Genomic DNA, 14,455 nt, shown 5'->3' on the forward strand with positions numbered 1-14,455 from the left:
TTTCCTGGCTCTCCTGAGGGTGGACACACACTTGTTTCGGGCTTTGTGAAAGGAAATGAGATTTCCTTCCGTTGGATTTGCTTTCCAGGAGACGAAGGCAAGTTGTTTCTGGGCAACAGCCTCACCACAAGATTCCGTGTACCATGGACGGGAGGAAGGGTATGACAACTGAAGACGAGATGGGATAAATCTGTGCATGAGAGAGAGCAATTTACTTTGGAAGAATTCCCAGGATGAGTTGATGTCAGAGGTGGTAGAGATGGGAGACCAGTCCAGATGATTGATGGCTGCTTGAAGACCGTGCCAGTTGGCCTGAGTGAAATGCCAGACACGTCGATGCTGAGCAGGCTCCCTGAGGATGGTCAGAGAGATGTCCACTTTAACAAGGACATGATCAGCTGATCCGATTGGAGCAGAAGAGCAGCAGACATTTTCAAGGAAGTTAATCATAACCAAATTATGACGTCATAATTCGGCTAGTACAACATTTGATTCGATCAGTATGAATTTTTTTCTCTGCAATTCTTGGTCCGATTGACACTAAACCCATCACCCAAGATGGGGGCCTCCTCCTGTAGAATAGTTCAATGATTACTATGACGTCATAGGTCACGTGGTACAGGTGCCATCTTGGAAAAATCGAACACCTCGAAATCTCTGAAATCACTCCATGAAAAAAATTGAGACCTGGCTCTTTGTGAACAACTCCCCATGGGGAATAAGATATGTCAATGATGATGTCATCGGGGCCTTCGTTATGACGTCATAATTCGAGAAATACAACACTTATCCATCTGATCTTTTTTTTTTTTTTTCAGCAACTGTTGGTCTGATGGACACGAAATTTTCACCAGAGGAGTGCCTCCTCCTTTAGAATATGATAATCATGACGTCATAGGTCATGTGTTACAGGCACCATCTTGGAAAAAACGAAAAACGTTGCACCTCTATATCTCCAAAACCGCTGTGGAAAAAATTGAAACGTGGCTCATTGTAAACAACTCCATATGGGGAATAGGTGTTGTTAATGATGCCGTCATTGGTGCCATAATTATGACGTCATAATTCGACAGGGGCAACGCTGAGTCTGATCAGTTTGAAATGTATTGAGCATGATCTATGCAACAATTCTATGAGAGAATATAAATTTATGATGTCATCGCTCACGTGGTCTGGCAGCCATATTGGATCAAAAAAAAAGAATACGTTAAAAAACAGAAGAGTTGGCTCACACCAAGTTGACTGTGCAGGGTAAGTATTCGATGAATACCATATAGTTTATTGGGGGTACCCGGTTATTCGAGGTACAGATACCTTTCTCTCAACTGTTCTGCATTCCAGGGGTGTGTTCAGATACCAAGCAGCTGGCTATCGCTTGCCAAGCCAGACGTTCCTTATCAACGGTATCAAATGGAGTGGTTTAGCCAATTGGTGAGCGCTGTCCAATAAACTTGGGAACTGAAGCCACCTCTGCTGGAGAAACCTGAAGTCCCACAAGTCGCGGTAGACATGTGGGGAGAGGAAGAGTTTTTCAGAAAGTAATCGGGTGGGTGAAAAAGAGATAGAAAGGAAGAATTTGGGGGGGAAATAGCGAGAAAGAAAAGAAGGAGATCGCATTGGCAGATTTGGAGTAGGGAGTAGTGGAGTCCGACAAACACGTGACGAGACAGTGGAGTTCCGCACATTAAATAAATACAAAATAATAAAATACAAATACAAGAAGACACGGGTACCATTTGAGAAAACATCGCTGCAAGTAATAATTGATAACAGTTGGACGAGACAAATACAAAATGGCTGCCTTAGCATTGAAAGTTTGTCTTTTGGAGCAAAAAGGAAATCAGAACACAAACAAAACCAGAACCACAAGTTCAGGATGAACACGTGACATTTCCAGGATCGAATCTTTTTGCAGAGGGAAGATGACAATGTGAGAATTTCTTGGATTGAAAGATTTTCTCAGCTCTGGAGCACTCAAACTTCATATGGGATTGGAGATGAAAGGACACTCATCACCAGGTACCATTCTCGAGCTCCACACAGAGGGTCAGGGATGACAATCCTGGGTGGGTCAACACTCCATCAGTTTACGTCACCGAGTGAGCAGGTATTTGCAAGTTGTCCAGGGTGTCCGTAATAACTCACCCACTCTTCGCGAAACACACCATGGTTTGTGCAACATTCACCAACTAATGGTAACAGACAGGACCACCAGCTTAACCTCCATATGAGAGATGGTGCATATATTGATGTATTTCCTACATGTGTTAAACCAGGATGGCATTTTGTAGCTAAACTGAGTCAAACAATGGCGTGATCGCTCAGAGCCCAGTGTAAACACCTCTAGGGTATCCCAGCATCCCAAAAGGCAGCTAATTGGAGGAAAATGCTGATTGCATACATGGAGAACATCAGTGAGACAGAAAATAATGTAGCCTTGTGTTCAGACACAGACCTTCGAGAAACTATAGTAATTCTATGATTATCCAAACATCAATTTCCTCACCATTCTTGGGATAATAGCCCATCCAAGGTAAACAATATAACCAAACTACCAACACGTGAATAAAAGGCCAACTTTTAAAATAAAGGTATCATGGGATATTCAATAACCATAACACTTTCACCTCCATTTCCCCAGATAGTTTTCACGGTTTAGTTTTAAAATGTTTAAATTTCCCCTGAAGTGCTGCATTCTGTCGAATATTACAACACATTTTTCTTCTTCCTCTTTAAAACTGACCCACCTTGGATCCTCCCCACTCCCAAACTCCCCTGCCTTGATCTTTTCTACCCCCACTAATTCACCCCAGACACACTTATTTTTTGAAATTCCAACTTCTTTCCTGGAAGTCCTTGCAGTGTTCATATGTTTTATACCTCTCCCACCTGCCCCCAAAGCCCTCCCCCTCCCACATTTCTCCCGATGTCCCTGCTCTCAAACGTTGCATTTGTGTCCTTCCTCCTCTCTCCCCATCTTGTCTACCACTCCCCTTATTTTTTGTGTTTTATGTGTCGGTTTGACTTTTTTTGCCCCCCGTCGCACCGTGGAGCGAAAGGGGGACTATGGTTTTCCCCTCCGTCCGTGTGTCCGTCCGTCCGTGTGTGCGTGTGTGCGTGCGTGCGTAAGCGAAGGACCGCATTCGAATTTGGTGTGTGGGTGCAACCCACGTCAAAATCCAAGATGGCCACCGCCATGTATGTCTGATGCCATGTATGTCTGAATCTTGTGAGCTGAATATCTTGAAAAATAAGCGAAGTACCAACTTCTAATCTGGTGTTTGGGTGTATCGAGGCACAAGGAAGAAAGCTATTGAAAATTGGGTCGCCACGTCAAAATCCAAGATGGCCACCGCCATGTATGTCTGAATCTTGTGAGATGAATATCTTGAAAAATAAGCGAAGTACCAACTTCTAATTTGGTGTGTGGGTGTACCTCGGCATAAGGAAGAACGCTATTGAAAATTGGGTCGCCATGTCAAAATCAAAGATGGCCACCACCATATACACTGAAACGCAAAATAAACTTACCACCTTTGAAACCTTTAAATATCAACAATAACACTGCGTGTCGTAAATGTGTGAACTTATTTGTGGACAATAGTGTCCTCACTGTCAGACAAAACGGTCACGGATGGTCACTTGAACCTTCAATGGTCACTTCATAGTACAGCTGTTGAACAGCCATTTTGACTGTCAGTGATTAGCCAAGGGGTACGGGATGATTTTAATGAGCTGCACGTGATGTCTTGATATTGGCTTTAAAAAGGCCAGTGCAAAATGGGCATTTCAATCAACATACCACGATTGTCAAGGGATCAACGGCAGCGTGCCCTGGGCATGCTGAAAGGCGGACTGAGCTACCGTGAGGTGGCACGTCGCCTTGGCTGTTCACACCAGACGATATCGGCCCTGGTGGACAGAGACACCCTCCACAACTCTGCAGATGACAGACCTCGATCAGGGAGGCCAAGAGTCACCACTGCAAGGCAGGACAGGCAGATGGTCCGAAGTCACCTGCGGGATCGATTCCGTCCAGCATCCCGCACTGCGGCAGAAACTCCGGGGCGTGCAAATCCACGGATCTCCAATGATACTGCACGAAGACGACTGCATGACTATTGCAGTCATGCAAGAAACTTACCACTTGTTTGAAATGTAATAAAATTGTAACAGTTCAAAATAAAACAAACCAACAATTGCTAATTGAAACATTGGCATTTTATTGATGACATGTCAAGTTTTTGACCAAGATACACCATCTCATCAGTTTGTTCTACAGTACAGAACAGCACAGGGTGCAATGTCGGTCCCCTTTCAATAGCGTGTGTGGCCACCATTGTTTTGGATACAGGCAGTGCATCGTCGGCGTATACTGCCTACCAGTCTTTGGATGGATTGCTGCTGGATTCTGTCCCACTCAGTCCTCAATGTCTGAAGCAGCTCTGCCCGTGTCCTGGCCCTGCCAACTACGCATCTCCCAAGCTCATCCCACAGGTGCTCTATGGGATTCAGGTCAGGGGAGAGCGCAGGCCACTGCATGGTGTTGATGTTCTCGCCTTGGAGAAATGCAGTGGTAAAGCGAGCAGCATGGGGACGAGCATTGTCATGCTGAAAGGTTCTCAGTTCTGGGTGGTCTAGCAGGAATGGCAGCATATGAGGTCGCAGGATGTTATCCACATACCGCTGGGCGTGAAGGTTCCCATCACAACCACCAGTGGCGTCCTGTACCGGCCTGATATGGCGGCCCACACCATCACACTTGGGCCAGCCCACCTGTTGGCTTGCCGCACGCAACAATCGGCATATCGCTCGCCAGTTCTTCTCCAGACACGCTCACGCCCATCAGGACTGTCCACACAGAACCTTGACTCATCGCTGAAAGCGACCTCGTTCCACTGCGCCAAGGTCCACCGCTGATGCTGCTGGCACCATCTCTGTCGGTTGCGGCGATGGGCAGCCGTCATCACGGGGCCTCTGTATGGTCTTCTGGCAGTCAGACCATAGTCATGCAGTCGTCTTCGTGCAGTATCATTGGAGATCCGTGGGTTTGCACGCCCCGGAGTTTCTACCGCAGTGCGGGATGCTGGACGGAATCGATCCCGCAGGTGACTTCTGCCTGTCCTGCCTTGCACTGGTGACTCTTGGCCTCCCTGATCGAGGTCTGTCATCTGCAGAGTTGTGGAGGGTGTCTCTGTCCACCAGGGCCGATATCGTCTGGTGTGAACAGCCAAGGCGACGTGCCACCTCACGGTAGCTCAGTCCGCCTTTCAGCATGCCCAGGGCACGCTGCCGTTGATCCCTTGACAATCGTGGCATGTTGATTGAAATGCCCATTTTGCACTGGCCTTTTTAAAGCCAATATCAAGACATCACGTGCAGCTCATTAAAATCATCCCGTACCCCTTGGCTAATCACTGACAGTCAAAATGGCTGTTCAACAGCTGTGCTATGAAGTGACCATTGAAGGTTCAAGTGACCATCCGTGACCATTTTGTCTGACAGTGAGGACACTATTGGCCACAAATAAGTTCACACATTTACTACACGCAGTGTTATTGTTGATATTTAAAGGTTTCAAAGATGGTAAGTTTCTTTTGCGTTTCAGTATATATGTCTGAACCTTGTGAGCGAAATATCTTGAAAAATAAGCGAAGTACCAACTTATAATCTGGTGTGCGGGTGTATCTAGGCATAAGGAAGAACCCTATTGAAAATTGGGTCGCCATGTCAAAATCCAAGATGGCCGCCGCCATGTATGTCTGAACCTTGTGAGCGGAATATCTTGAAAAATAAGCGAAGTACCAACTTATAATCTGGTGTGCGGGTGTATCTAGGCATCTAGGCATAAGGAAGAACCCTATTGAAAATTGGGTCGCCATGTCAAAATCCAAGATGGCCGCCGCCATGTATGTCTGAACCTTGTGAGCGGAATATCTTGAAAAATATGCGAAGTACCAACTTCTATTCAGGTGTGTGGGTGTATCTACGCATAAGGGAGAACGCTATTGAAAATTGGGTCACCACGTCAAAATCGAAGATGGTCGCCTTGCATTACAACTTTGTCAACTCGCATCACGTCACCGACGGGGGACCTAGGCATAATGCTTGTTGTGATTAATGTTAGCTCTTTCACGAGCCTCGATGTTGTGTACAAAAAAACAAACAAAAAAAATTTGCTTTCGATTTGCCCACCAAATCTCTTCATTTAAAAAAAAAATTCCATCTCTTACAAATCCTCCTTCCAACATTCCCGAAACTCACCTGCATTCCACCCCTCCTCCGTTTTCAAACGGATCTCTGACTCGAAAATTACAAGAAACTCATTTTGCAATAAATGTTCGTTTCCCATTAATCGTACAACACTTTCTAAAATCCAAACTCACCCCTACTCTCCTAATCTTCCCCATCACCCATCCCTTTCAAATCTTCCCCTTGCCCATTCCTTGTTAAACTACCTCATCCCCTCCTAAACTCCCCCTCACCCCTCCACTCCTAAACTTCCCCTCACTCCTCCCCTCCTAAACTCCCCCCTCCCCTCCTAAACTCCATTATCACACATCCCTTTCAAATCTACCTGCTCGCCCCTCCCCTCCTAAACTCCCCCCTCGCTCTCCTCCAAAACTCCCCCTTTCCCTCCCCTCCTAATCTCCACTATCACCCATCCCTTTCAAATCTGCCTCCTCGCCCCTTCCCTCCTAAACTCCCCCCTCACTCCTCCACTCCACTCCTAAACTCCTCCCCACTCCCAAACTCCCCACTCACCCCTCCCCTTCAAATCTCCCCACCCTCCTTTTTTCTCCAATTCTCCCCTCTCACCCCTCCTCCTCAAAGCATCCTCCCCACTTCTTCTCCCTTCCAACTCTCACTTCCATCTCCCCCAACCTTCTTCCTCGCTCTGCCTCCCCCCCTCAAACAACACCTCACTGTTCCTCACCCAATCACCATCAAACCTTTTGTCTGCCTCATCCTTCCCTTTCTCGTAGCTATTCTGAAATCTCTGACACACTATCAACAGCTCTCCCTACCTCTTCCACATCTTACCCTACCTCACACCTCCCCCCCCCCCTCCCCTCCCCTGTTCTGCATCCGATGCTCCCCCTTCCTCTTCATGAACGGTATGGACCTCAAACATCCGGGGCCTTCGCTCAAACTTTACTGATCTCTCCATACAGGTTTCTTCTGACAAACCAAACGTGATCTGATTAACAGAAGTTTTCCTCCTTCATGATGTCTCTGATTCCTTTATATCTCTTCCTGGTTACTCCCTCCTCCGGTATGATAGATCTGAGCCTCGTCCTGGAGGTGGGGTTGCTATCTTTATCAAAAATTCTCTTCCTCACTCTCCTTGCACTGCCCTCTCTCCACCTCACCCCCAAGAGTACCTCTGGCTATGGCTTCCCCTTCGCTCCAACCTTTTGTTCATATGTGTGTTGTACCGTCCACCAAACAGTGATGACTCCATCTACATTTCGCTGTCTGATAACATGGACCAACTTCCATCGACTCATCCCAACTCTCTCTTCGTCATATGTGGCGATTTCAATCGCCATCATGCCAGTTGGCTAGGTGTGGGTACCTCTCTCATCAGCCATGGCACCTCAGCAAAGGACTTCTGCGACTCATTGGGACTGACACAATCTGTCAATTTCCCGACCGGGATCTCATACAATGGAGCATCTTCTCTTAAAGACTTGGTTAAGACTAACTTCCCTGCAAATGTCTGCTGTTCTTCTTCTGCACCAATCGGCTCATCTGATCATGTGCTTGTTAAAGTGGACATCTCTCTGGCCATTCTCAGAGAGCTTCCTCAATATCGACGAGTCTGGCATTTCACTCAGGCCAACTGCCACGGTCTTCAAGGAGCCATCAATCATCTGGACTGGTCTCCCATCTCTTCCGCCTCTGAAATCAACTCATCCTGGGAATTGTTCCAAAGTAAATTGCTCTCTCTCTCTCGTGCACAGATTTATCCCATCTCGTCTTCAGTTGTCATACCCTTCCTCCCATCCATGAGACACGGAATCTTGTGGTGAGGCAGTTGCTCTGAAACAACTTGCCTTCGCCTCCTGGGAGGCCACCTCATTTCCTTTCACAAAGCCCGGAACAAGTGTGTGTCCACCCTCAGGAGAGACAGGAAACAATATCTCTCCACTATCAAGACTGAACTCTCAATCCTGTCTCCCTCTTCCAAATCCTGGTGGCATCTGGTCAAATCTGTTTCTGGTGTTTGTTCCCTCTCCATTACCTCAAACGGCGACATAGCTGACTCCACACGTGAAAAAGCTGACAGCCTCAACTCTGTGTTTGCCTCAAAATCTTGTGTCCCAAACCCATCTCTCTCTGTACCCACCGTACCCAGTCATACCCAGCTGCTCCTGGACTCTGTGTTCTTTCCTCCTAACAAGGTGGAAAGGTTTCTGTCAACCCTCGACTCTGATTCTGCAACTGGACCTGACGGCATCAGCCCACAGGTGCTAAAATCCTGCTCTGCCGCTCTTTCACTCCCTCTCTCTATTCTCTTCACCCTCTCTTATGCTCAAGGTCATTTGCCATCGGCTTGGAAATCAGCCAACATCACCGCTTTACACAAAAAAGGTGGAAAAACAGATCCTTGCAACGACAGACCAATCAGCCTTCTCCCAATTATCAGCCAAGTCATGGAATCCATCATTGCTTCGGATATCAAATCTTTCCACTTCTCCAATGGCTTGATGTCTGATCATCAATTTGGGTTCAGACCAGGTCACCACTCTGGACATGCTGCTTCTGCTCTCTCAATAATGGATGGAGGTCCTCAATGCCAAACAGGAAATTAGAGCTGTCTCCCTTGACATATCACACGCCTTCAATATGGTCTGGCACCCCGCTCTGCTCAGCAAACTCTCCTCCTATCGTATCCATGGAAATCTCCATGAATGGCTTGCAGACTTCCTCTCTAGTCGTAGTCAACGTGTGGCCCTGAATGGGTTTCTCTCATCTCCCCTTCCTATTCAGGCTGGAGTTCCCCAAGGCAGTGTTCTGGGTCCTGTGCTTTTTCTGGTCTTCATCAATGGTCTCTCTGACTCTCTTGAAAATCCTCTCTATCTCTTTGCTGATGACTCCACTCTCTGCCGCTTCATTCCTCATCCTTCAGATCGGCAGAAAGCAGCCTCCTCACAGACTGGTCAAACAAGTGGAACATGTCTTTCAATCCTGACAAATCTCACACTCTTACTATGTCTCTCTGAAAAGACCGACTGGGCAACCCTCCCATCGACTTTCTGAACAATCCTCTGCAAGAAATTCTGTCACTCAAGCTTTTCGGTCTCACTATCTGCCATGATATTTCCTGGGAAAACCACATTTCCAATCTGGCCTCCAAAGCCAGTGGCCGACTGGGCATCCTCCGTCATGCAAAGTCCTTCCTTGGCACACCTGAGCACCTCACCACATTCAAGGCTTTCATCTGCAGCTCAATGGAATACTGTTCTCCCCGTTGGGCTGGTGCTCCTGCCTCACACCTAGCTCGTCTTCTCACTGTTGAAACCAAAGCTTTTAGAATCATTGGAATCTCCCGCGATGAAGCGAACTTTGAGGGCCTTTCACTCACTCACCGCAGGCAGGTAGGTGGTCTTTCTGTCTTCCACCAACTCCTATCTGACCTTGCTCACCCAGCTCTATCTGTGCTCTGTCCCCCAAATATTCCTCCAGGTCACACAAGATCTGCCAGTAACTCTCTTCTGGTGAAATTGCCAAATTCAAGACTCTCTGCTCACCTTCACTCATTCATTCCTCTTTACTCCCACCTCTGGAACAAACTCCCTCACTCTCTTCAATCCCACTCTTCCCTCCAGGTCTTTAAAACAGCTGTTCACCACCATCTGTCTTCCCCGATCCAAAACCTTGATCTCTTCCACCCCCGTTAATTAACCCCAGAGCCACTTTTTTTTTTTGGGAAATACAGACTTCTTTCCTTCCTGGAAGTTCTCGCAGTGTCCATGTGTTTTAAACCTTTTCCACCCCCCACCCCCTCACCTTTCCATGCCTCCTCCCCCCCACAGATCTTCCGTTGTCCCTGTTCTCTGCTGTTGTGCTTGTGTGCTTCCCTCTCTCTCCCCATCTTGTCTCCTGCTCCCTTTATTGTATGTTTTGCGTGTCCCTTTGTCTTTTTTGTGATTGATGTTAGCTCTTTCACGAGCCTTGATCCTGTATACAAAAAAAAAAATACCAATGAAATTACCTAAATTAAAATGTGACAGTATACTCTGAAATGCACCTCTCCTTGCTGACACAGCACATCAGAGTTTTTTTTTTCTTTTTTTCTTGTATACAAGATCGAGGCTCGTGAAAGAGCTAACATTAATCACACAAAAAGTCAAACCGACACACAAAACACAAAATAAGGGGAGCGGTAGACAAGATGGGGAGAGAGGGCACATGTGCGGACACAAACACAACATTTGAGAGCAGGGACATCGGGAGAACTGTGGGAGGGAAAGGGCTTGGGGGGAGGTGGGAGAGGTATAAAACATATGAACACTGCAAGCACTTCCAGGAAAGAAGTTGGAATTTCAAAAAAAGTGTATTTGGGGTGAATTAGCAGGGGTAGAAAAGATCAAGGTTTTGGATGGGAGAAGATAAGAGACGGTGGTGAACAGCTGTTTTAAAGACCAGGAGGGAGGAGTGGGATTGAAGGGAGTGGGGAAGTTTGTTCCAGAGGCGGAAGAAAAGGGGAATGAAAGAGTGAAGGTGAGCAGAGAGCCGAGATTTTGGCAGTTTAACCATAAGAGGGTTGCAGGCAGATGTTGTGCGACCTGAAGGAATATTGGGGGGACAGCGCACAGAGTGAGCTGGGGGAGCAAGGCCGGAGAGGAGTGGGCAGAAGACAAAAAGACCACCAACCTGCCTGCGGTGAGTGAGCGAAAGGCCCTCGGAGTTAACTTCATCGCAGGAGATTCCAATGATTCTGAAAGCTTTGGTTTCAACAGCGTGAAGCCGAGCTAGGTTTGAGGCAGGAGCACCGGCCCAGAGGGGGGAACAGTATTCCATTGAGCTATGGATGAAAGCCGTGAATATGGTGAGGAGCTCAGGTGTGCCAAGGAAGAACTTCGCACGACGGAGGATGCCCAGTCGGCGACTGGCTTTGGAGGCCAGCTTGGAAATGTGGTTTTCCCAAGAAAGATCATGGCAGATAGTGAGACCCAAAAGCTTGAGCGACAGAACTTCTTGGAGAGGATTGTTGAGAAAGTAGATGGGAGGGTTTTCCAGTCGGTCTTTTCGGAGAGACCTAGTAAGAGTGTGAGATTTGTCAGGATTGAAAAACATGTTCCACTTGTTTGACCAGTCTGTGATTTTGTCCAGGTCTGCAGAGAGTGAGGAGGCTGCAGACTGCCGATCTGAGGGATGAGGAATGGAGCGACAGAGTAGAGTCATCAGCAAAGAGAGAGAGTGGATTTTCAAGAGAGTCAGAGAGATCATTGATGACGACCAGAAAAAAGCACAGGGCCCAGAACATTGCCTTGGGGAACTCCAGCCTGAACAGGAAGAGGAGATGAGAGAAACCCATTCAGGGCCACACGTTGATTACGACTATAGAGGAAGTCCGCCAGCCATGCGTGGAGATTTCCATGGATACCATAGGAGGAGAGTTTGGTGAGCAGAGCGGGGTGCCAGACCGTATCGAAGGCACGTGATATGTCAAGTGAGACAGCTCTGATTTCCTGTTTGGCATTGAGGACCTCCATCCATTGTTGAGACAGCAGAAGCAACATGTCCAGAGTAGAATGACCTGGTCTGAATCCAAATTGATGATCGGAGATCAAGCCATTGGAGAAGAGGAAGGATTTGATATCCAATGCAATGATGGATTCCATGACTTTGCTGATAATTGGGAGAAGGCTGATTGGTCTGTAGATGCTAGGATCTGTTTTTGCACATTTTTTGTGCAGGGCGGTGATGTTGGCTGATTTCCAAGATGCTGGCAGATGACCTTGAGCAAAAGAGAGGGTGAATAGAACAGAGAGAGGGTGAGATAGAGCGGCAGAGCAGGATCTTAGGACCCGTGGGCTGATGCCGTCTCGTCCAGATGCAGAATCAGAGTCGAGGTTTGATAAAAACTTCTCCACCTTATCAGGAGAGAAGGACACAGAGTCCAGGAGCAGTTGGGTTCGACTGGGAAAGGTAGTGGGGCGGCTTAGCCCAAATATTCAAAAGAATTGTGCATTTTGTGAAACAAGCACCAAATTTGGCACAAATGTACATTAATATGTTGCGAACATTTTCAGATATTGGGCCACTTGAAATTCCGTAATTTTTTTTTTCAAATTTTTTCAAATTTCGTAATTTCAAATTTTTTGGGTGACACCGTCACAATTTCGGTCTTCGAGGCCGGCCGATAGGCAAAGTGTGACCGGAAGGGACGAGGTTCTCCTGACCACGTGGCCCTCGATCTGGGAAGCGAGAGGCGTTCCATTAGTGGACGCGCCCCTCACGCCCGACTTTTGGGCGGCCCCGGCAGGCCGTTTGTTTTGACGTTCCGTGACAGGCCCCGCACCCCCACCTCCGGGCCGACCGGAAGCTTGTGCTGAGTACATCATACCTGAACAACTCAGTGAGGCAGAACACAGCAGTGCACACCAGGGTGACCCCTTCAGTGCATAAACCAATTAACCTGTCCACTGCAGGGCATATAGAAATGAAGTTATTTTCTGCATATAATAATAATATAAGTTCAGTTCTATATAACAATTTCTGTTATCACCACTACCACTACAACTACCACTACTACAAGCTTTGTCTGGAATTTTGTGGACTAACAGACAAACAGACATACAGACAAGCTGGGATCAAAACATTACCTCCTTCCACCATTGAGTGTAGAGGTAAACATCATGGAAATTATATCATGCCCTAGATTTAATTCATGCTTACCCGTGTATTTGCTTCACTGGTTCACAAGGTCTTTTGCATACATGTAATTCAGACTCTCATATTCATTGCTGACCACACAATGTTCGCAACATATTAATGTACATTTGTGCCAAATTTGGTGCTTGTATCACAAAATGCACAATTCTTTTGAATATTTGGGCTAAGCCGCCCCACTATATCGGCCGGCCTCGAAGACCGAAATTGTGACGGTGTCACCCGAAAAATTTGAAATTACGAAATTTGAAAAAATTTGAAAAAAAAAATTACGGAATTTCAAGTGGCCCAATATCTGAAAATGTTCGCAACATATTAATGTACATTTGTGCCAAATTTGGTGCTTGTATCACAAAATGCACAACAGGTTTGCTATGCTGCTACACTAAGGTGGGAACAGAGAGAGATGGGTTTGGGACAGGATTTTGAGGCAAACACAGAGGTGAGGCATTCGCCCTTGTTACGTGTGGTGTCACCTGTGTAGCCATTTGAGGTAAGGGAGGGGATGGGGGGGGGAAACAAACACCAGAAACGGATTTGACCAGATGCCACCAGGATTTGGAGGAAGGAGACAGGTTTGGGGGTTCAATCTTGAGTGTGGATACATAGTGCTTCCTGGCACTCCTGAGGGTAGACACACACTTGTTTCGAGCTTGGTGGAACGAACTGAGATTGCCTTCAGTTGGATTTGCCTTCCAAGAGGGAAAGGCAAGTTGTTTCAGGGCAACTGCCTCACCACAAGATTAAGTGTACCATGGACGGGAGGAAGGGTAAGACAACTGAAGACGAGATGGGATAAATCTGTGCATGAGAGAGAGAAGTTTGCTTTGGAAGAATTCCCAGGAAGAATTGATATCAGAGGCAGTAGAGATGGGAGACCAGTCCAGATGATTGATGGCTGCTTGCAGACCATGCCAGTCGGCCTGAGTGAAATGCCAGACTCGTCGGCGCTGAGGAGGCTCTCTGAAAATGGCCAGAGAGATGTCCACTTTAACAAGCACATGATCAGAAGAACCGATTGGAGCAGAAGAAGAGCAGCAGACCTTTGCAGGGAAGTTAGTCATAACTCATAACCAAGTCCAGAAGAGAAGATACTCCATCGACTGAGATCCGGGTCGGGAAATTGACAGACTGTGTCAGTCCCAATGAGTCGCAGAAGTCCTTTGCTGAGGTGCAATGGCTGGTGAGAGATGAACCCACACCCAGCCAGCTGGCATGATGACAGTTGAAGTCGCCACATATGAGGAAGAGAGAGTTTGGATGAGTTGATAGAAGTTGGTCCATGTTGTCCGACAGCGAAATGTAAATGGAGTCATCACTGTTTGGAGGATGGTACAGAACACATATGAACAAAAGGTGGGCGCAGAGAGGAAGCCGTAGCCAGAGGTACTCCTGGGAGTGGGGTGGAGAGAAGGCAGTGCAGGGAGAGTGAGGAAGAGAGTTTTTTATAAAGATAGCCACCCCACCACCAGTACGAGGCTCAGGTCTATCATACCGGAGGAGGGAGTAACCAGGAAGAGATATTAAGGAATCAGAGACATCTTGAAGG

Source organism: Myxine glutinosa, chromosome 5 (genome assembly GCF_964187855.1).
Source record: "Myxine glutinosa chromosome 5, kmMyxGlut1.1, whole genome shotgun sequence".
In the NCBI taxonomy this organism is placed as follows: domain Eukaryota; kingdom Metazoa; phylum Chordata; class Myxini; order Myxiniformes; family Myxinidae; genus Myxine; species Myxine glutinosa.